The 25,195-nt window shown below is 41.8% G+C and overlaps 1 long non-coding RNA gene across 1 annotated transcript in view; it reads right to left on the bottom strand.

Annotated features, from left to right (window-relative positions):
- Positions 1–25,195, bottom strand: part of LOC141058800 (uncharacterized) — a 240,568-nt gene that overhangs the window by 138,813 nt on the left and 76,560 nt on the right. The window contains exon 2 of the long non-coding RNA XR_012222320.1: positions 11,626–11,723. This is a non-coding gene — a long non-coding RNA (uncharacterized lncRNA). The remainder of the gene's footprint in view (positions 1–11,625; positions 11,724–25,195) is intronic.

Here is a 25,195-nt window from a genome sequence, read left to right as displayed (position 1 = left end):
CTGTGTCTGCGGGAAAACCAATAGAACGAGAGCCTCAGATTATCCGATATCCCTTAACTTAATCACATGGCTCTTAAGAGAAGGACGAAAACAGCTGTGCCCCCCTAATATGCCTGCGATGTGTGTAAAATGATACATTGTATCGCTGCTTGTTTCAGGAAGGGAAAGAAACATTTATGGAGCATAATGGCAATAATTATTATTTCTTAGTGGTAAGTAAATTGCCTTATGACATTTTCAAAGTAAATGTAATAGAACTGATGCTACAATATGGATCCGAGCGATGGTCTCTACAATATTAGGATATGATGGGATCCAGCTTTTTTTTATCAAATTGGCTCCTAATGGCAAAATGTCTCATAACATATAAGAGATTGATCAGACGGTAAACCAGCATATAATGTGTGGCAAAGGGGCTCTCATTATATATATATATATACACACACACACATTATACATATACATTGTATCCTGCATCCTCTGCCTTAATTGTATTAATGATAAAGACAAAGAAACTGAGGGGAACAGACTTTTATTTTAAGAGGAAAATAACATGGATAACTGAGCATCAACTGACCAGAAATTATTTGCTTCTGTCTGTTAGACACGTAATGGAGTCATTTAACTAGTCAAATTAGGAGCAGTAGAAATGCACCATGCTTCATTACTGAGTTCGAATGGGCACCATTTTACATCTACGTCAAAAATTATCTCATAGCAAATTAATGTTTTCATTGTACTTGGGAAGAGACAAAGTTGTGCGACCGGAGCGCCACCTAGAGGCGCAAACCCGCAGGAGTAAAAAACCGACTGCCGGCGCCAGAATGATCATACCGAGTTCAGATTCATTTCAAAACTAAAGCTATGGAGATGCAAGGACGAAAGATGTTGACACGGGGAGCGATTTCCACATATAGTACCCAACTTTCTATTTTATACAGATCACAAAACGAAAGTTGTATTAAGTTATAGTTTCTACTTACAATGCTCCCCTAGGAATTGGAATATGTAAGTAGCGTCTTCAGAGAGGAAGAGGACAGAGACTCGAGAGCCTATAAATCAATATTGACCCTTTAAAAGGCCTTGCCATAGGACTTCCTATTCTAAGTAATGTGGGGCGCCCTTTAAAGTTTCAATATTGACTTTTAGGATTGCTGCCTCCAATAGGTTGCACAAGAGTCCCCCTGTATTGTCTCTCTCAGAAGAGGAAATTTAAAGCTCTGGAGACCAAAGGACCAAAAGTCTAAGGTGCTGCTAAACCGTAACCTTCTGATTCCAAGTCTTCCCCCAATGACTTGAGTAGGGAGGACTCGCTCTATGGAGAATCCCCTTTGCCTTTGGATCTGCGGTTTGTTTTCTATGGAGGAACTTTGGGAATGGTGAAGAAGTAAATTAAGTCAAATCAAAAAGAAGAATACTTTTCCTCCTTCTGAAATCCATGACAGTAGGAAGAGATTATCAGTAGCCATTGATTAATTATGAATCATTTAGATTATTCATAGTACATCATCTTTATATGGGTTGTGAAGCTTCGAGACCGTCATCCCCCAACAATGGGCTGGTGGTGGTGGACTGTCCTACTGTCTGGACCCTCCGAAATCATCTGCTGCAGTCGTGAGATCCATCGTTTCTCCTGTAGGTACTTGGCTAGGATCCTTGAGAGGGGGCACTGTCCTAATCCAAACCTGAGAACCCCTCTATTACATCCACATGCTCCGAAAGGGTTTGTGTAAGGGTGCGTGCACAAAACGCTTATTCATCCGAATTCCACGCCAGAACCGGCATGAAGTCCTAATCCATGTATCTGAATGGGATTTTCAGAATCCAGTTCACATTTTTTGGAATCGGGGGGGGGGAAAAAAAATTTGCTGCAAAAATATGTATCTTGCTACTTATTGTCTGCTAATTGCGCATGAAAAAATGTTTCTGGTGAGTATCAGCAGCTGTGTAAAATACAAAATGCCAATACTTACCCCAATCCTGATCACATGGACTTTAATGGGGTGTTATTGTGGCCCCTTGATAGGTCGTCTTGTAGACCCTACTTATAGATTTAACATAAAAGTTTGATCACTAAGACCACCGATGCTGCAGAATCCTTGGTGGGCAGAGGTGGCTGTGCCTTTACTCTCCATGGGAACCTACGGAGATCAGGGGAGGACATATCATTGGGGTGACCACACAGGGTCCCAAAAGGTAAGGGGGCCACAACCAGCTCCAAAGCAGGTGGAATTTTGCATTCTTATGAATTATTGGGCTCATATACTGTTCTTGGACAGGTGCCCCCTTCTGTCTGTGTTCGCCAGTGATAGAAATACTGTACTCGGAGCGCTAAAGGTTTTCCAGCTGAAAACTTTTTCAGTTTATCTCTACAAAGAGAACCTTCCTCTCTGAGGTATCGTGCATGTCCGGGCATTTTACTGATAGCTATGTAATACCCAATTTCCCATATGGAGTTTGACACTTAGTGCAGCTGGGTTCCCCCCTAAATTACAGTGGGGGTCTCAGCCTCAGGACACACTGTGATTAGTGTAATGTCCGGGGACGGCCCCAATAATCATCGCTGTAATAGTTATGCTCATGGTGGAATATGATGGAGGAAACCAATCTAAGTTTGATATGAAAACCACATTGTACTTGGGATTGCACTCGCCATCAGATAAAACACTAGACGGGTCGTTTGCAGGCGGCAGACATTAAAAACAAACGGTACCAATTGCCTGTTTTTGTTATTGCCTTCCAAGTGTGGAACCTTTTCATGGAGATGGAAGTCACAGACGTGAATATTACATTTGTACATCAGAATGGAAAATATTCTAATTCTCAAGAATAAGTCACTTTGGCAATTGCCTCTTTAAGTAACTTGCAGATCTTTTACCGTCCTTCAGCGCGGGGGAAGCGGCGTAAACGGAGGCCAAAAACAGTGTTTTCCTCACGTCAATTCACAAGTGAGACTTCTGTAGAATACTCAAGATTTATCAAGCAGCAAATGAGCAGTCAGTCAGATGCGGGCAGCACAGATGGGGGGAACCTGGAGTGTTGTGAAGAAAATAATATTTTTAATAGAATTTCAAGTGATTGATCCCATTTCAGGAGTGCAGGGCGAGACACAGGGGGAGGGTAAATGGATGCATCCAAATTATAGCAGAGATATTATCAGAAATTTCTGCCTGGTATCTGCTATATAATGCATTAAGAAGATTTTTTTTTTAGTAAAAATATTCATATCTGTCAGTTCAGAGAGGTGTAAAAAAGGATTAAAGTGTAACCGTTAGACTGTAACTTTCCAAAAGAGGAGCTCACCCCTTTCCTGAAATACTCTGTTGTTAGGTGGACCCCGACTCTTTCACTATATAACTCTCAGACAGTGACCACCCCGTACAATTCTCTTTGCGCTGGGGGTCCCTGATCCTTTCTTTATGTAAATCTTAGCCTTTAACCTACCACAGGAGGAGTGGGTTCCCTTCTGAAATACTCTGTGCAGCTGGAGATGCTGATTTTTTCACTATGTAACTCACTTTTCTTTTCATAGTTCTGTCCAAGTTACACGCAGTTCTCTGTTATCCCAAGATAAACACGCTTCTGTCCTGAAATACTTTGTTCTGCTGTGGACCCATCCTATCTCCTGCTATTACTCACCTCTCGGTTTATGACTTAAAATGCAACCCTGTCCTAAATAACATTTTTTACATAAAAGAACAGACCACTGTTCCCCACAAAGACCAACACAGTGTTCCCCTTAAACACTCTGTGCTGCTGGAGAACACTAATCCCTCCATCTTCAAGCTGTGTTCTGATACTTGAAACAGAAAGAATACTTTCAAGTCACTTTTTACAATAAGCTGTCGTGTGTGTACATGAGAGCGAAAACTATCTCTGGCCATTATATGATTCATTCTAGTGCGTGTTTTCACCAGTTTTCCCCTCAGGAGTGTCTGAATTTGCATTGGAGTCTGAGCTAGTGGATGGAGAGAAGCTGTTATGATGTCTCCCATACACTGTGTAGAACGTGAAGAAGTGTCCTGCTTCTTATTACTTAGCCACAAAGACAATCAGCAACAGTATGGAGGACATTATACGGCAGTAGTGATCAGTGTAGATGTGAATCCACCTCTGGGGTGAGTCGAAAGACTTGTTAGAAAGCTCAGCACAATCTGTCTGTGTCTCTCCCTCTGCTCCTCAGTCCCTTTTCATAGAATCATAGAATGTTAGAGTTGGAAGGGACCTCCAGGGTCATCGTGTCCAACCCCCTGGTGAATGCAGGATTTACTTAACCATCTTGGATAGATAAACTCTAATCCCTCTATAGACTATACTAGGTGCTTTATGTAACCTGACATGGTTACAAAGTTTGTATTGTTTTTTGAAGGTACCAATACCATTTACGTTAGTCGCAACTAGAGAAGAATACAAGATAAGCACCCTCCGACAATATCAGAAGAGATGGGGGGAAAAAAAGAAAACTACAAAGCCGAGTACTTCTTGATGGTTTATTTTGCTACCCGGGTTGTTTGATTCCCCAATCAACCTCTTTCCAATGATCCTTGTGCAACTTCCTCACCCCTTGGAGTCAACCAGGACTAGGATTTGGCACATCCTCTGCAAGTGCCCCATGTGGGCTTCCCCTATGGATTGTATCACTGGCGGACACAGACAGAAAAAGGGCCCCTGTGTAAGAACAACATGTGGGACCTTTGCAATCAAATAGGTCCTAATAATGCACAATCCCACCTGCTTTGGAGGTAGTGGTGGCCCCAAAAGTGCATGTTGTACCAATGATACGCCCTTAACAATACATAAGAAAGGGAAATAAAGAACAACAAAAGAAATAAGTTCCGGCTCGCATTTCAACGTAACCTTTAATGTTGCATGTGGCACCCACATCTGTATCAATATAATTACCACCTAATTATGAACCAGCGCAGCCATTGCCTAGGAAATGTCACCCCGCACCAGCAATCCCCTTCTCCGCAATAACTAAAAACCACTGTCATCAACTACATTTTACCGTGATCTCTTTATAGCGATTATATCATATTCAACGTTTGTTTTACTTTATACATTTGTTAAAGCTTCTTTTTTTTTTTCATACTTAGCTTTCCTTACGTGTTTCAGTATAAAAACTATAATTGATGGGCTGCTAACAAAAAAGAAAAAAAACAGAACAGAAGAGGAAGAAAAAAAAACAAAAAAACAACACTTGAGTTTAAAGCTCCGGCTAAATCAAAGGGCATTGTATTCTCGGCAGAAGTAACAGAATCTTTTGTTTTCCCGTTTATTGCTGGAAATTGTTAGAATTGTCGCATTTCACTGTGGAGTAATATGCCTTCTCTGCTCCGGCTTTTGTTGAGCTTTGATGTGAATATCTAACCCTTTTGCTTATTATATCTAAAAGGGACCAAAACTGTTCTGATAAATGTCTTAATTTAGTTTTATATCGGTCACAGTTCCAAATCTGCTGTGTAGACAGAGTAAAATGGCCAAATTATCACCCATTACTACACACTACGCAAATGTAAAAAACAGTGGCTCCCCCTAGTGGTGGCTGCTGGCAGTCTAAAGGTTATAATTAGACTAGATGCCACTCCTGATATATTCTCCTTGAAATTCTAATTCTGGAACAGCTTGTCTTATGATTCTGCATTAATACATTCCTCTATTATTCTTCCCAGAAATATAGGAATAATTGGTCATTTGGCATTACGAGTTGTAGTTGTGACTCTGCACAGTCTGATAATGGCCAATCATGCAGACAGTGTAGGAACATACCCCTTTGACAAAGGGAATGGTAACACCCACTTGTCAATTAAACTCATACATTTCCAGGAGGAAAAACAGAGGAACAGAAAAACACAGTGTTAGCCCAAAAATGAATTTTTTTAATGGGGTATATGAGTACCGTAATTAGGAAAACATACATGTCAGGAGACAATGGTGTATCTGGAGTCTGATGGGCCCTGGTGCAAAATTTGGACCTCGGACACTACCTGCATGTTGGTCTGATGTATGGGCCCTTGCAGTGTTCTAAATCCTATCGTGTTGTCCTCCACATAATGTAATAACGTCCCTCATCCTGTACTAATGTCACCCATCGTTGGCTCCTTCATTGGTATAATGTCCTCCATCCTGGGTCCCTTCCGGTAATAATGCTTTAATGTCCCTTATCATGATCCCCTTCCTGACATTATGCACCCCATCCTGGGTCCTTTCCATTAAAAATGTCCCCCATCTTGATGTAATGTCCCCATCCTGGCCCCTTCCAGTAATATATGTCACCCGTCTTACGCCCCTTACAGTAATAATGTCCTCCATCATTCATGGGCAACTTTCAGTAACAATGTCACCCATCCTAGTACAATGTCCCCATCCTGGCTGCTTCCAGTTATATGTGTTACCCATCCTGGGCCCCTTTCTGGTGCAATTTCCTCCATCCTGAAATAATGTCCCTTATCTTGGGTCCTTACCAGTAATAATGTCCCCCATCCTGGTATAATATCCCCCCTCCTTGGTGCATCCTGTAATAATGTTCAATGATTTTCTCTAACACATTAACATTTTCTCCTCTATAGCAGGCGCAGATACCCGCAGATGACTTCGTCGCGCCCACTGTGGGCCAGCGCACCATTGTGGTGGAGAATTTCAGAATTTGGTGCTCAGGATTGGTGGTGATTGTCCGAGCAGTTGGTTCCCCAGTGACCCGCAAGGATAGGCGATGCATTAGCCAGTTATGGAGAGTCCTTTCAGGGAAATGGCACAAACATCTTAAGATTTTTTTCCCCTTTTTTGCAGTATATTAAAGTCTATTACCTATTGCCTGGCATCTGCCCGCTGGGCTGTGGAGCCCGAACTCTGTTTACCAAGTCCAGGCTTGCAGATGAAGTAATTTATAACCCTTCCTGTTGGGTTTTTATGTAATAACTTTGAAACTCATATAAAGTAATGATCCACAAACTCTTTTAATGTTCATTATAAAATGTGAAATATTCCGCAGAACTGTGCCAATTATGTGACCAGACATAACTGTTTCACACATGAGTAAATACAGGGAGGCTTTAACACAACTATATTATCACCTTGTCTATTCTTTCGCACTGATGGGATAATACGGCTTTAGCAGTTTTTTGTTTTTTTTTAATCTTACTGAAAAAAAAATGTAAGTAGTGGACAAATTTCCATCAAGCGCGCATTTATTGGTTTTCACAATAGATTACGTGACTATCTAGTTATATATTTAGCCTGTATTGAGACATATAGCAGAGTCGGGTGAAGGCTGCGCGCAGTGCCATGGCTTATATACTTTATTTCTGTTACTGTATCGATATTGTATAATACTGTTACAAATATACACATACCCAAGAATACAGCGGCACTCAGCATCTATGTAGTGGCTGGTGGGCACACATGAACAGGCCACTTTGTGCGGCAATTACCCTCATTTTATCAGTATATTCTATATAGCTGTAGTGTAGTTTACATGTTTGTATACATCTCACATCTTGCAGCATTTGCAGAGGCTTCTGTATTCTTTTGATTGGATATTATGGAATCATTGCAGCTAGAACCTGTTCACACTTGCTTTATTCTGTTGGTAGGTGCTGGTCAGTTTTTTTTTTTTAATATGTAGAGACTTATTTCCTTCGAGCACTCCTAGGATGTCATTGGTCAGCATTTGCACAGGGGGCTGCCAGCAGCAGATCTTGATGATTTGCCCATGTGCATTGAGCGCATCAAAAAATTCCTCAAACTACCATTAAAGGGGTTGTCCGGCCTTAGGGTACCGTTACACTAAGCAATGCACCAGCGATCCCGACAACGATATGGATCGCTGGTGCATCGCTAAGTGGTCGCTAGTGAGCTGCTACACAGGCAGATCTCACCAGCGACATAGCAGGAGTCGGGGGTCGCTACTTACCTGTCAGACGAGGCGATCCTGACGTCCTCCCGCCCACGTCCACGCGTCGCTCGTCGCCACAGGAAGCGCCCGACGAGAAATGGTCCAGGCCGTTCTCGCACGATCAGCAATAACCAGCGGGGGAGCCGGTCGGGGGTAAGTATCACATGTAGCGATATCGCTAGCAATATCGCTGCTGCGTCACAAAACCAGTGACGTTACAGCGATATTGCTAGCGATATCGCTATGTGTAACGGGCCCTTTAGGGTGGCAAGTCTGCAGTCACTCTATGCGGCTGCAGATTTGTGAATCCTCACATCGCGCACACTGCACGCATTGAGGATTATCCAGTGCCGGAGGCGGGCGCGTGACCTAAACTATGTAATTTGCATATATGCGATCACACACCAACTAGATTTGTGCTGTGTGCACAGAGTGACTGCAGACATGTAGCCGAAGACCGGACTTTTTTTGTAGGAATTGCAGATCATTAACATTTCTATTCATCCGGTGATTCCATAATTCCATGACTTTACCTTTCTTTTGTTGCAATTTCAATATTGAGAAGTGTAATTCTGCTCCTGGCTTTGAAGGATGTCTCTACTCTCCGCCTCCTCCATTCTCTCAGTTTTGGATATAAGAGCAGGGAAGAAGAGGGCTGGGCACAAATCAGAGTGTGAAGAATGAGGAAACGTCAGGGAAGGCAAAGAAAAGAGGCTGTAACTGGGGAGAGTCAATCATTCCAGGAATGAAGCTGTGCTGATGAATGGGAACTAGTGAAGACAACAGCATTTTAATCACACAGAACTTACATCCAGCATGTATTACTGGGAGAGAGCGATCCGCATGAGAAAAGTCTGACACTAGAGGCAGGATGCAAACTGCACATCATGAAATCTTAAAATGAAAGGATAAAGATTGCAGAACGACACTTAGAGCAACTTTATGAACTTAAGGTCACCACGAAGATATGTAAAATGGGTCCATAGCTATTAATGACTTTCTTTTGTTACACATAGAAACTGTATTCAGAAATCTGCTTGTTCTCCATATTCAGCAGATATTTTGTTTAGAATCTGAGGCCCCAGCATAATACTTTATATTTCTTTAAATGAGCAAAACTCAGGCCAAAAGTGGACACACCCTTTAAAGAGGACCTGTCATTTGCCAAAAATCATTTTTTTTCCCCCTACGTTGTGTAAATGCCTCTGTTATGCTGGATTTGGCATTGTTTCTCTTTAAATGAGATATTGCCCCCCTCTTCCCTATATGAAATCTTGTCTTGTTATCCTAGTGGCTGTGGTCCTAAAGTGTTCTTTACTGCTCGCTCACACCTCCTTATTAATCGGACGGGTGCTATCTGATTTTTTTTTATTGGATAGCACACAGACCAATGACATGTAATGGGCAGTGGTGATCAATGTTTTTTTTCCACATACCGATTCGGCGTGAGAAAACCATCACAGCGTAGTGTAATTTGACGCATATATCGGACAACACTCACCCATTGGGTGCGTGGAAATCATCAGACTGCACGCTGATAATATCCAAGTGCACTCTGATTTTTGTGCACTCACAATGTAGAAGATGGGGAAATTTTGTTCTCCATCTTCTCCTCAAAGTGTGCTTCAATTCTTTTATCTGAGAGAATCACACTATGCTGACACTTGGATCACACTATGATCTAACTATGCTGACATGCGGATCAAACTACTCTGGCATATGGATCACACTACGCCGACACTTGAATCACACTATGCCGACAATGGGATCACACTGCGCTGATACTCGAATCACACTATGCCAACACTCGATGACACTACGCTGACACTCGGATCACACTGTGATGACATTTGGATCAGACTACGCTGACACTTGGATCACACTATGCCGACACTTGGATCACGCTACGTTGACACTCGATGACACTACGCTGACAATCGGATCACACTATGCTGACACCTGGATCAGACAATTCTGACACATGGATCACGCTACGTTGACACTCGATGACACTATGCTGACACTGGGATCACACTACATTGACACTCAGATCACACTCGGAGCGGAGTTGATCAGTGTCTCATTAGCATATTGGACCCGATTCTCTCGGATGAGAGAATCTATGCTCATGCGACCCCAGCCTTATGGGAGTCTTGCTGAGAACTATGCCCAATAGGCTAAGAAGACGAGATGGGGAAAAGGGCGCCATATCTCAGGAATGGAGCGGTGCAGGAATAAATAGAAAGGCAGTGCTGGATTCAAGAGAAGAAAGGCATTTATACCAGGTAACCAAGTATGCATTTATGTCACGTGATAGATCCTCTTTAAAGCATCCAGAAATGTACAATTTCTCCATTCTGCCCTCACACTTGATGATGTATGAACAGAATTTCACTATGTCAACAAACCAAACAAGATCTGCCCTTGTAATACTGTGTTCTATGTTACACTTCTGGCCCAGTATTCCCTGGGACGACGGTCTTTGTGATGGCCACCACGTTTCACATGTCCCATCCTCGATCGGCATAATTCCTATGACAGACTTTCCAGCATTGTTAAACTTTTGTCCCTGCGAGTCGCACAACCGTCCCTTTGTTCCAGTTCCTTTTTGATGATTATACGCCCCTTCAAAATTTTTACATGAATTGACGCTTGTTCTAATATTTCTTGCGTCCAAGAAAGAGAGAGATTGGCCTGACGGAAAACACACAAACACATTTCTGCATGTTGCGTCTTTTGAGCCGGGGATTCTGTGAGAGAGCAGTCACAGTGTCACCGAGTCGCTGCTAGTTTGTGTCTTAACATGAAAAGTTGCATTCAGCGGCTCTAAGACCCTTGCCGGCCGCACAGTGTTCTACCTGGCAATCTGCTCTGTGTGTTTTTGAACATTGTGCGTCTCCATTGAAACTGGGGTTTGTCTGATCAAATGTCACTCAAGCCCTGTCACAAAAAGAATGTATGATTTGCCATGGCCTGAATAGCAGAGAGCTACTCCAAAAGGATTAGTCCTCAGCTATTTCTTAATTCTCATCTGTGGACCAAGGAAAGGGATAAAAGCAGGTCTTTGTTGAGTGCAATTTCTTTGGGGCTATTTTTTTTTAACTCTAGGAATGTCTGTATACTATTACATGCCCCTTAACCCCTTCCACAACCCTGATATAATATCCATACCGCATCTAGGAAACTTCTCTAAAAGTTTTCCAGTTTTATGCGAGTGATCCTTGAGTATTGGACAAGTTCTGTAACTTCATGGGACGCTTAACGTCTATCCTTCCCAATTCTCAAGATGAATTTTAGTAAATGGGCCCAGTACAGTTGGAAACCTGTACAGAGCTAAAATCCTCTCACAGCTGAGGATTTGTTACAGTTTTATTCAGTCTGCTCAATCCCCTGTGAGCTGAGCAACAGGTAAAATGTATAAGGACAGAATAAGGATTCTCCGACTCCTGGAGCATTGTCGTCCTGGCTGGATACAAATATATGGATTAAATAACTCTAGATGTAAACATAAAGGTTTCCAATTCCTGATGGCAAGCAGAAACGTGAGTGTAAAAGAAGTGTATGGTGTGAACACTGGATGACAATCGTAGCAGCCGTCGTATTGAGGTCTGTGGTGCGCTGTGCAAAATCCACCAACAGATTCCGATTTTCTGTAGCTGGCTGCCAATTTAAATTGAATGGGAATCTAAAATTAAAAAAGAGATATTTTGTCCCCCAAAATAAAATCCTACCTTTCTCTTTTTGGGCTTGGCAAAAACAGCGCAACTTCACAGGAAACAGCCATTAAACAAAGCTTGCAGCTCCACAAGCTGTGATGTCGGAGAAAGGTCTAAAAGACAATAGAAAGGATACAGAAATCAGCCACCAATCCAGACCGACCTCTACAGGTGACTAGATGCCTGTATAAATCGTGTTTCTTTAGAAGAGGCACATCCATTTTAAAGGTGGCCAAAGTGTACAAGAACTTTGTCCTTTGGCCAATACTGGATGCATGTCATTAATAGGGTCTACCTCGTTTCTGTAGAATATTTATTAAGCTGTAAGCTTTCAATAATAAAGGTATTTCCATCAAATAAAAACAGCCATTCTAGGACCAACAGACCCCCCTCAAATACCTGATCCAAAAATGGATGAGGCCACATTATTGGTTTAGCAGTGCATTCCCCCATCACGGTGGTGAACCATCCACCCACTGTGCAGTTAGTAGGGTGAGCTGCGGTTCCTAGCCATGTGATTGGGAGTGCGGTTTTTTAGGAAAAACTTAAAATGAGTACATTGGTCCAGAGGCCGGACCCCCATTGATCATAGGTAGACGGCATACCCGAGGGATATGACATGACGGTATAGCTACAAGACCCTTACTACTTGGAGGGACTCAATCTCTGGTAACGGAGTCATGGCTGCCCCGTTTCCATAGAGCTTCAGTAACAGGTGTCCAAACTTCCGTACAGCCCGCCCTATATGTGGTTTGTGGAAAAAATAGGGTTCTCTGCTTTTTAGTTTTAAAAGTTAAACGAGTTTTCCCAAATTCAAACATTATTCTCTATCTACATGATAGGTAATAACTTACTGATGGCGGGGGGGGGTGACCAGTGAGACCCCCCTATTTTCAATTGAGTGGAGGTGTGAATTCTTGGCTCCCACTCCATTCATTGTCTATGGCACTGCAGGAAACAGAAAAATTCTGTGCTTGGGTTTCTCCAACAGCTCAATAGACAATGAATGAAGCGGAGGTCGAGCATACAGGACAGCGCTCTGTATAGCCCTGTACTTGGGACTCCAGAGCACTGTTCTCGGGATCCGCAAGTTGGCCCCAATCTATGCGCCACCAGGGGACGATAACTTGCAGTTTCATGAAAACCTCTTTAAACTCACAGTTTGAATTTTTTTTTTTGCTTTGGACATTTTTGGAAAAAGCTGATCACATGTAATCACACAACCGAGAGCGCCAGTTTTCAGCGAAGATCTGTGATTGAACCTGATACGGAATGTTTAATCTAACTGCAGCGCCACCCCAGGAGAAATGAAGTATTTCACATCTCTTAATCAGGTGAATGATCTATCCACGTAGTGCATAAAGATGCCCTATCCCTCTGCCTACTTGGCTAATAATGGTGGGGAGCCGGTTGAAAATAGGTGCACCCCCTGTCCTATTGACTCAGAACTCCCTAAGAGTATTTGTAAATCTTATCCATTCATGTTGGATCTGACTTGCAATATTAATGTCGTTCACAGTATTTAAGTCTGAAGTTTGCAGTTACTTTGCTTTTCTTTTACTCTATCCAGAGTGATCAGATCCTTTAAAAAGTTCGGATTTTTAGACCTTGTTAGCGAAGGAAAATTTTAATAATTACTTTTTTTTTTCTTGTAAACCACGATTTGTGTTAGGACCTTGTATGTCACAGTCATTTAAGTACAGTCATCTTGTACATTCTGATCCCATTATGCTACATTGTTACAGAATAAAGAGCAGTATTATGTTGCGCCTATAAAGGGCAGAAGGGTTCTGAATTTTATCTGCTGAACGAATCAATCTGGATTATGTCAGCTGAAAAGAATTGTGGACGGCCGGCTCCAGCAGATGGGGGATATATAGCACAGGCTTTTTTTTTTTTTTTTTAATGTATCTGTTCATTTGAACACATCACCAGAGATAATGCCGTCGGTGACTGAAATGAACTTTTGTTTCTTTTTCCCTTTTTTTTTCCATTCCCAATGAAGACCCTACCAATTATCATTTCAACATAGAATATTAGGAGATGAATTGGGACTGAATGGCATTTCCTCGTCGCCGTACACTTGTATTTAAGCTGCTGTGACAAGCTGTCTAAAGTGTGGGAACAGAGCTGGGGAAGTAATGGGAATAAAAATATCATAAAAAAGCAGGGTTTGGCTTGGCAGCTGATGTGAGCATCCAACCAATGGTTGGGAATTTGCAATTTTTTGAGAAACCCCCCCCAAAGATTTTAAGATAATTAAAAAAGCAACTGAAATTGAAAACTTGAACTTCTGATTTTCCCCAAAGGAACCTTAAAAATCTTTTTTTTTTAAACAGTTTTATATGAAAGGATTTAAAGAAAGAACTATATATTTATTTTTATTATTTTGGAATGAAAAAAAATGCAAATAATGATATAAATTATTATTTATTTATAAAGCGCCATTGCTTCCATGGTGCTGTACATGAGAAGGGGTTACATACAAATTACAGATGTCACTTACAGTAAACAAACTAACAATGACAGACTGATACAGAGGGGAGAGGACCCTGCCCTTTCGGGTTTACATGCTACAGGATGGAATAAAGTCTCTCTCATTTTTATAGTATGCATTCTAAAATGTAATCTGCCTTTTTGCTTACATATAAACTGTTTCATGCTTCCTATTTAATCTGTATAAATGTATACAAAATATATCACTATATATACAGTATATATGAAGAATCGTTCTACTCTTGTACATAGGAGCAGTATTATAGCAGTTATATTCTTGTATGTGGCACCCCTGAGAGTTCAGTCGCCACAGAGGTACTGCACCTCAACCAGAGATGTGGTGTCCCACTTCCCAGGTAAGGTGGAGGCACCTGACTGCACTTTTACACCTACATCCAACACACACTTAGTACAGCAGGGCACCCTGGATGGACCCTAAGGGAGGATAATCTCATCCCTGCTGGATAGGAAAGGGTGTTGGGAGGTGGGTGGAGCTTGAGGGTTAGAGCGGGAGAATTGTAAGGAAGTCAGGAGCAGTTCTCCCTTAGGGGGAGAAATGTAAGGATGTAGATAGAGCAGCTCCTGGTTGGGAGGAGCTGCTGGATGGAGTAGATACTGAAGGAAGCTCCCTGTAGAGGGAAGGGAACCCAGAGGCACGGGCTGGGCGTAGTCCACCCGTGGGGCTCGTTCCATGCTGACGGCTGTCAGGTGGAGGGATCCGGTCGCAGAAGGGTCTCGGCCCCTAGCCTAGTGGACAACAGGACTCAGCTAGAAAGCCGACAGCTGTGGCAACTTTAGGGGCCACAGCCACTAACCACAGTTATCTTCGCCGGAAAGACAGCCAAAAGGGAGCAAGGAAATGAACTGAGCACGTTATCCGACAAGGTCCGCAGCTGCTGTCTTGGGACACTAACTGTGAGGTGTTGCGTAAGAAGAGGCGAGAAGGCAGCACAGTGAGATGGTCAGGAAAGGCATATACTGAAGGGAGTGCTGGAAAGGTGTACTCCCTGCCTGGGAGTTGACTGAGTACCTCACCTGAAGGACATGGTACCAAGCGGGCATCTGTACTGCAGACAGAATGTGAGTAAAGCTTTGGAACTGCACCCAACTGTGTCCTCTGAATTCTTGCTTTAACACTTACTCAGTACTGCTACATCTACCATCAGCAAACATAACACCTTTAATTGCAAGCATCTGCCCTGGGACAACAACTCTGCCTGTGGAGAGCTATTCCGAATCTGTTGCATCACACCATCAGTCCCAAAGGATCTGCACCGCAGAGCTGGTCACTCCTGACCAGAAACCACAGGTGGCGTCACAAACACTTATTACAAAAACTCTTTATCATCCCTTGTAAATATTCCCTTTTTATTGGATGCCTCGGGCCACGGACCAGGTCACCGCCGCTGTGACACTGCCTATTTAAGAAGCGGCCCGGTACCGAGTGCCCCACGGCCCTGACGGGCGCTCCATGTACACAGGGGGCAGTATTATAGTAGGTATTTTCTTGTACATAAGAGCAGTATTATAGTAGTTATATTCTTGTACATAGGAGCAGTATTATAGTAGTTATATTCTTGTACATAGGAGCAGTATTATAGTAGTTATATTCTTGTACATAGGGGCAGTATTATAGTAGTTATATTCTTGTACATAGGAGCAGTATTATAGTAGTTATATTCTTGTATATAGGAGCAGTATTATAGTAGTTATATTCTTGTACATAAGGAGCAGTATTATAGTAGTTATATTCTTGTACATAAGGAGCAGTATTATAGTAGTTATATTCTTGTACATAGGGGCAGTATTATAGTAGTTATATTCTTGTACATAGGGAGCAGTATTATAGTAGTTATATTCTTGTACATAGGGGCAGTTTTATAGTAGTTATATTCTTGTACATAAGGAGCAGTATTATAGTAGTTGTATTCTTGTACATAAGGAGCAGTATTATAGTAGTTATATTCTTGTACATAGGGGCAGTATTATAGTAGTTATATTCTTGTACATAGGGAGCAGTATTATAGTAGTTATATTCTTGTACATAAGGAGCAGTATTATAGTAGTTATATTCTTGTACATAGGGAGCAGTATTATAGTAGTTATATTCTTGTACATAGGGGGCAGTATTATAGTAGTTTTATTTTTGTACATAGGGGCAGTATTATAGTAGTTATATTCTTGTACATAGGGGTAGTATTATAGTAGTTTTATTTTTGTACATAGGGAGCAGTATTATAGTAGTTATATTCTTGTACATAGGGGGCAGTATTATAGTAGTTTTATTTTTGTACATAGGGGCAGTATTATAGTAGTTATATTCTTGTACATAGGGCCAGTATTATAGTAGTTTTATTTTTGTACATAGGGAGCAGTATTATAGTAGTTATATTCTTGTACATAGGGGGCAGTATTATAGTAGTTATATTCTTGTACATAGGGGGCAGTATTATAGTAGTTATATTCTTGTACATAGGAGCAGTATTATAGTAGTTATATTCTTGTACATAGGAGCAGTATTATAGTAGTTCTATTCTTGTACATAGGGGCAGTATTATAGTAGTTATATTCTTGTACATAGGAGCAGTATTATAGCAGTTATATTCTTGTACATAGGAGGCAGTATTATAGTAGTTATATTCTTGTACATAGGGGGCAGTATTATAGTAATTTTATTTTTGTACATAGGGGCCGTATTATAGTAGTTATATTCTTGTACATAGGGGTAGTATTATAGTAGTTTTATTTTTGTACATAGGGAGCAGTATTATAGTAGTTATATTCTTGTACATAGGGGGCAGTATTATAGTAGTTTTATTTTTGTACATAGGGGCAGTATTATAGTAGTTATATTCTTGTACATAGGGCCAGTATTATAGTAGTTTTATTTTTGTACATAGGGAGCAGTGCAACCCCTGGCAAAAATTATGTAATCACCGGCCTTGGAGGATGTTCATTCAGTTGTTTAATTTTGTAGAAAAAAAGCAGATCACAGACATGGCACAAAACTAAAGCCATTTCAAATGGCAACTTTCTAGTTTTAATAAACACTAAAAGAAATCAAGAGCAAAAAATGTGGTTGTCAGTAATGGTTACTTTTATTAAACCAAGCATTTGGGAAAAATTATGGAATCACTCAGTTCTGAGGGAAAAAATTATGGAATCATGAAAAACAAACAATCAAAAAAACACTCCAACACATCACTAGTATTTGTTGCACCATCTCTTTTCTAACAGCTTGCAGTCTCTGAGACATGGACTTAATGAGTGTCACAGAGCACACTTTATTATCAATCTGGCTCCAACTTTCTCTGATTGCTGTTGCCAGATCAGCTTTGCAGGTTGGGGGCCTTGTCATGGACCATTTTCTTCAACGTCCACCAAAGATTTTCCATTGGATTGAGATCCGGACTATTTGCAGGCCATGACATTGACCTTATGTGTCTTTTTTCAAGGAATGTTTGCACAGTTTTTGCTCTATGGCAGAATCATAGAATCATAGAATCGTAGAGTTGGAAGGGACCTCCTGGGCCATCTGGTCCAACCCCCTGCTCAAAGCAGGATTCGCTAAATCATCCCAGTCAGATGTCTGTCCAGCCTCTGTTTGAAGACTTCCATTGAAGGAGAACTCACCACTTCTCGTGGCAGCCTGTTCCACTCATTGATCACACTGTCAAAAAGTTTTTTCTAATATCTAATCTGTGTCTCCTCCCATTCAGTTTCATCCCATTGCTTCTAGTCTTTCCTTGTGCAAATGAGAATAAAGTTGATCCTTCTACAATGTGACAGCCCTTTAGATATTTGTAGACAGCTATTAAGTCTCCTCTCAGTCTTCTCTTTTGCAAACTAAACATTCCCAAATCCTGCAACCTTTCCTCATAAGACAGGGTTTGCAGACCGGTCACCATTCTGGTCGCTCTTTTAAGAACTTGCTCCAGTTTGTTGATGTCTTTTTTAAAATGTGGTGCCCAAAACTGGACACAATATTCCAGATGAGGTCTGACCAAAGAGGAGTAGAGGGAAATAATGACTTCACGTGATCTAGACTGTATGCTTCTGTTAATACATCCTAGAATTGCATTTGCCTTTTTTGCTGCTGCATCACACTGTTGACTCATATTCAGTCTGTGATCTATTAGTATACCCAAGTCTTTTTCACATGTGCTGTCACTTAGCCCTATTCCTCCCATTCTATATATGCTTTTTTCATTTTTATTGCCCAGATGTAGTACTTTGCATTTCTCCCTGTTAAAAACCATTCTGTTAGTTGCTGCCCACTTCTCCAGTTTATTTAAATCTTTTTGAATCCTCTCTCTCTCTTCTCTAGTATTAGCTATCCCTCCTAGCTTTGTGTCATCAGCAAATTTAATCAGATTACCCTCAATTCCTTCATCTAAATCGTTGATAAAGATGTTGAACAATACAGGGCCCAGGACAGAGCCCTGTGGTACCCCACTTGAGACATTCTTCCAACTGGATGTGCAGCCATTTACGACCACTCTTTGGGTCCGATCACTAAGCCAGTTATGAACCCACCTAACAGTTGCCTTGTCCATTCCATACTTAGTCATTTTTTCAATAAGGATTGTATGAGAGACTTTGTCAAATGCTTTGCTGAAGTCAAGATATACTATATCTACAGCATTTCCTTGATCCACCCAATCAGTGATACCGTCATAGAAGGAAATTAAGTTAGTCTGACATGACTTATTAGTTACAAACCCATGCTGACTCTGTTTGATCACTTCATTCTTATCCAGGTATTGACATACATGTTGTTTAATAATTTGTTCAAAGATCTTTCCTGGTATAGAAGTCAGACTCACCGGCCTATAGTTGCCTGGGTCCACCTTCTTCCCCTTTTTGAAGATAGGAACAACATTTGCTCTTCTCCAGTCTTCTGGGACTTCTCCTGTTCTCCAAGAATTTTCAAAGATTATGGAGAGGGGTTCAAAAATTTCTTCTGCTATCTCCTTCAGTACTCTGGGGTGTAATTCATCTGGACCTGGAGACTTGAATTCATTTAGGTTAGCTAAGTGTTTCCTCACTATCTTTCTGTTTATAGATATCCTGGATTCTTCTATTCCCTTAATAGGACAGTGAATAACAGTTGGTGTTACATTTCCTTTCTGAGAGAAAACAGATGCAAAATAGGAATTTAAAAGTTCAGCCTTCTCAACATCCTGTCTTACCATTTCATCATTTTCATCCTGTAAAAATCCTATAGCATCTTTGACTTTTCTTTTACTTTTGACATATCCCCAAAATCCTTTATTATTGCTTTTGACATCTCTTGCAAGCCTCAATTCATTTTCAGCTTTAGATAATCTGATTTGTGCCCTGCAGGTTCTGCAGACAGCATTATATTCTTCTTTAGATATGCCTCCCTCTTTCCATTTTATAAACATTTTTTTCTTCCTTTTTAGCATGTGCTTAAGTTCTGTGTTCACCCATCCTGATTTCCTTAAATGCTTCCTATTCTTCCCTCTTTTCGGAATTGTTAACAACTGTGCTTTGAGAATTTCATTTTTCAAGATTTCCCATCCTTCCTGGACATTTTTGTCTTTAAGGATATCCAGCCATTGGATCCCTCCAATTATCTTTCTGAATCCCTTAAAATCTGCCTTTCTGAAATCTAACCTTGACGTCTGAGTCTTCACAGGTCTTCCGCCTCTAGTTATCCAAAATTCTAATGATAATTCTAATTATAATTATAATTCTAATTCTTCTAATTCTTCTAATTCTAATGATAATTTCATAATTTCAAGATGCATTATCATCTTGAAAAATGATTTCATCATCCCCAAACATCCTTTCAATTGATGGGATAAGAAGAGTGTCCAAAATATCAACATAAACTTGTGTATTTATTGAAGATGTAATGACAGCCATCTCCCCAGTGCCTTTACCTGACATGCAGCCCCATATCATCAATGACTGTGAAAATTTGCATGTTCTCTTCAGGAAGTCATCTTTATAAATCTCATTGGAACGGCACCAAACAAAAGTTCCAGCATCATCACCTTGCCCAATGCAGATTCGCGATTAATCACTGAATATGACTTTCATCCAGTCATCCACAGTCCACGATTGCTTTTCCTTAGCCCATTGTAACCTTGTTTTTCTCTGTTTAGTTGTTAATGATGGCTTTCGTTTAGCTTTTCTGTATGTAAATCCCATTTCCTTTAGGCGGTTTCTTACAGTTCGGTCACAGACGTTGACTCGAGTTTCCTCCCATTCGTTCTTCATTTGTTTTGTTTTGCATTTCCTGTTTTGGAAACATATTGCTTTAAGTTTCCGGTCTTGATGCTTTGATGTCTTCCTTGGTATACCAGTATGTTTGCCTTTAACAACCTTCCATGTTGTTTGTATTTGGTCCAGATTTTAGACACAGCTGACTGTGAACAACCAACATCTTTTGCAACATTGCGTGATTTGCCCTCTTTTAAGAGTTTGATAATCCTCTCCTTTGTTTCAATTGACATCTCTCATGTTGGAGCCAAGAATCATGTCAGTCCACTTGGTGCAACAGCTCTCCAAGGTGTGATCACTCCTTTTTAGATGCAGACTAACGAGCAGATCTAATTTGATGCAGGTGTTAGTTTTGGGAATGAAAATTTACAGGGTGATTCCATAATTTTTTCCCTCAGAATTGAGTGACTCCATAATTTTTCCCCTATGCTTGGTTTAAAAAAGTAAGAATTACTGTCAACCACATTTTATTCTTGATTTCTTTTAGTGTTTCTTAAAGCCAGAAAGTTGCCATTTGAAATGATTTTAGTTTTGTGCCATGTCTGTGATCTGCTTTTTTTTCTACAAAATTAAGCAACTGAATGAACATCCTCCAAGGCCGGTGATTGCATAATTTTTGCCAAGGGCAGTATTATAGTAGTTTTATTCTTGTACATAGGGGCAGTATTATAGTAGTTATACTCTTGTACATGGGAGCAGTATTATAGTAGTTATATTCTTGTACATAAGGGGCAGTATTATAGAAGTTATATTCTTGTAAACAGGAGCATTATTATAGTAGTTATATTCTTGTACAAAGGAGCAGTATTATAGTAGTTATATTCTTGTACATAGGGGCAGTATTATAGTAGTTTTATTCTTGTACATAGGGGCAGTATTATAGTGGTTATACTCTTGTACATGGGAGCAGTATTATAGTAGTTATATTCTTGTACATAAGGGGCAGTATTATAGAAGTTATATTCTTGTACACAGGAGCATTATTATAGTAGTTATATTCTTGTACAAAGGAGCAGTATTATAGTAGTTATATTCTTGTACATAGGGGCAGTATTATAGTAGTTATATTCTTGTACATAGGGGCAGTATTATAGTAGTTTTATTCTTGTACATAGGGGCAGTATTATAGTAGTTATACTCTTGTACATGGGAGCAGTATTATAGTAGTTATATTCTTGTACATAAGGGGCAGTATTATAGAAGTTATATTCTTGTACACAGGAGCATTATTATAGTAGTTATATTCTTGTACAAAGGAGCAGTATTATAGTAGTTATATTCTTGTACAAAGGAGCAGTATTATAGTAGTTATATTCTTGTACATAGGAGCAGTATTATAGTAGTTATATTCTTGTACATAGGCGCAGTATTATAGTAGTTATATTCTTGTACACAGGAGCAGTATTATAGTAGTTATATTCTTGTACATAGGGAGAAGTATTATAGTAGTTATATTCTTGTACATAGGGGCAGTATTATAGTAGTTATATTCTTGTACATAGGAGAAGTATTATAGTAGTTATATTCTTGTACATAGGAGCATTATTGTAGTAGTTATATTCTTGTACATAGGAGCATTATTATAGTAGTTATATTCTTGTACATAGGAGCATTATTGTAGTAGTTATATTCTTGTACATAGGAGCAGTATTATAGTAGTTATATTATTGTACATAGGAGCAGTATTATAGTAGTTATATTCTTGTACATAGGCGCAGTATTATAGTATGGTAGTTATATTCTTGTATATAGGGACAGTATTATAGTTGTTATATTCTTGTACAAAGCAGCAGTATTATAGTAGTTATATTCTTGTACATAGGAGGAGTATTATAGTAGTTATATTCTTGTATATAGGGAGCAGTATTATAGTAGTTATGTTCTTGTACATACGGGCAGTAATGTAGTAGTTTTTTTTTCTTGCACATAGAGGAAGTATTATAGTAGTTATATTGTTGTACATAGGAGCAGTAATAGTAGCTAAAGTCTTGTACATAGGGACAGTATTATAGTATGGTAGTTATGTTCTTGTACATAGGGGGCAGTATTATAGTAGATATATTTCTGTACATAGGGGGCAGTATCATAGTAGTTATATTCTTGTACATAGGAGCAGTATTATAGTAATTATATTCTTGTACATAAGGAGCAGTATTATAGTAGTTATATTCTTCTACATAGGGGCAGTATTATAGTAGTTATATTCTTGTACATAGGGAACAGTATTATAGTAGCTATATTCTTGTACATAGGGGGCAGTATTATAGTATTTATATTCTTGTACATAGGAGCAGTATTGTCATGCCTGCCATGCCTGTCATGCCGCGTTGCCCCAGTGCCGGGTCTCTGCAGGCGCCCTGGAGGTCTCTCATGTCTTATGCTGCAAGATCCCTGGAGCAGTGTGCACATGCACCTCGTGACTGTTGTGCTGCAAGATGCCTGGAGCAGTGTGCATGCGCACCTCACCTCGTGGCTGCATGCCGTGGCTGTGTGACCAGCTGTCTCTGCTCTGCCTGCGGCAATCCTCTGTGTTCCTGAAGACCCTGATCATGTGACCTTTCCAGCGCTGTCTGATGCAGCAGTCCTCTCTGTGTTTCTGGAGCCCCTGATCATGTGACCTTCTCTATGGTCCAGCCCAGTCTGATCTAGCAATGCTCTCTATGATCCTGGAGGAACTGAACCGGAAGTCCCCTCCTGGTCCTGACCCAGAAGTGCAGGTGCTAATGCCCTATATCAGACCACCCCTTCCCATGGTCGGGGCCTGATTACCGTGTTGCTTCCCTGCATGGCTGCTTGGTCTGCTCGGTCGCTCCCCGTATTCTGTGCCCCTGCACTCTGCCCTGTCGTGCATCTCTGCACACGCTCTGTGCTTGTATTCTTCCTCTTGTCCTGTGCCATGTCTTGTGTTGTCCTTTGTGCCATGTTTTGTCTCTGTCATGCTTTGACTTGTAGTCCTTCCTGTGTTCTCTGCCTTGCCCGTTTTGCCATGTCTTGCTTTTGCTATGCTTTGACTTGTAGTCCTTCCTGTGTTCTCTGCCTTTGCCTGCTTTGCCATGTCTTGCCTTTGCTCTGCTTGGTGCTCTGTTGTGCCTCCTGGCACACGCACCATTCCTGCTCTGACCTATGGTGCTTCTCAAGCACATTTCCAGGCTAGTCTCAAGGTTCTTCCTTGACCCGGCTCTGGGCTTCGGCCTACTCTCCGCTGCTAGCCCTGTTCTCTGCCAGGTGCTCTGTTGTGCCTCCTGGCACACACACCATTCCTGCTCTGAGCTATGGTGCTTCTCAAGCACATTTCCAGGCTAGTCTCAAGGTTCTTCCTTGACCCGGCTCTAGGCTTCAACCTACGATCCACTGCTAGCTCTGTATTCTGCCTTGCTTTGTGGTGCCTCCTGGCACACTCTCTTTTCCTGTACTCTCTCTGACCCCGCTCTGTGCTTCTGCCTAGGTTCCGCTTCTTGCTTTGTCTTTTCCTTGTCCTGTCTGGTATTCCCTTCCACTTGTCTTGTTGTTTCAGTACCCACCTGTTGGTCGCGTCACACAGGACAGTGTCACGTGTCAGTCTTGTTTTAGTTACCGGCCTTTGGGTCATGTCACACAGGACAGGCATACGTGACAAGATTGCCCCTTGCCCGCCTCCTGTGCCTTAGTCGTGCCGCTTGCTTGTGTCTCAGCCGTGTGCACTGGCCAGTGAGGCGTGTCTCCAGCCTTGAACCCTGTCGTGGCTCCTAGCTCGCACCCTGCCTCGAACCCTGGCGTAGCTCCTAGCACGCACCCTGCCTCGAACCCTGGCGTGGCTCCTAGCACGCACCCTGCCTCGAACCCTGGAGTGGCTCCTAGCACGCACCCTGCCTCGAACCCTGGCATGGCTCCTAGCACGCACCCTGCCTCGAACCCTGGCGTGGCTCCTAGCACGCACCCTGCCTTGAACCCTGGCGTGGCTCCTAGCACGCACCCTGCCTCGAACCCTGGCGTGGCTCCTAGCACGCACCCTGCCTCGAACCCTGACGTGGCTCCTAGCATGCACCCTGCCTTGAACCCTGGCTTGCCTGCCGGATTCCCGAATCCTGCCGACCACTGCCAGAGGTCCAGAACCAGATGACTGCGGCCTGATGTCCGGAGCGGATTTCCGCAGCCTGATGCCTGGATCCTGTCGGTCGTTGCCAGGAGTCCGATGCCATCGCACCCTGCCTTGGACCCTGGCGTGTCTTCTAGCACACACCCTGTCTTGGACTCTGGCGTGTCCCCTATCACGCATCCTCTCTTCAACTCTGGCGTGTCTCCTAGCACGCATCTCTCTAGAACTCTGGCGTGTCTCCTAGCAGGCCTCCTCTCTTCTACTCTGGCGTGTCTCCTAGCACACATCTCTCTTGAACTCTGGCGTGTCTCCTAGCAGGCCTCCTGCCTTGAAACCCTGGTGTGTCTCCTAGCACGTACCCTGCCTTGGACCCTGGTATGTTTTCTAGCACGTGTTATGTCTTGAACATTTGGCGTGCCCCTGCATGCACTTTGCTGTGTTTCACGGTTTATGCCTTCCAAAGCTTGAAACCACGTTTATTGAAGAAACCCAGTGACCTCGCTTTATGTTTTGCATCCTGCTCATTCCTGTTGTTAGACACTCACTAGTGTCCCCCTGAGCCGGCCGTCTGGTCCCAGCAGTCGTGGTGGCTCACCCCCTTGGCCTTGCCCCTGACACTCCTTGTATAGGGGGTGGTTCCTCACAAGGTCAGCTCGCCCTCGGTGGGTGGGTGCCACGACCCAGAGGGTCCACTCAAAAAATCGTCTCAGCAGAAGCTGAGTCCGTCACAAGTATTATAGTAGTTATATTCTTGTACATAGG

The sequence above is a fragment of the Dendrobates tinctorius genome, unplaced genomic scaffold (assembly GCF_039654945.1).
Source record: "Dendrobates tinctorius isolate UK_male_01 unplaced genomic scaffold, ASM3965494v1 ptg000214l, whole genome shotgun sequence".
Lineage (NCBI taxonomy): Eukaryota > Metazoa > Chordata > Amphibia > Anura > Dendrobatidae > Dendrobates > Dendrobates tinctorius.
The sequence above is the reverse complement of the archived record's forward strand: the minus strand, read 5'-3'. Positions and strand labels throughout refer to the sequence as shown.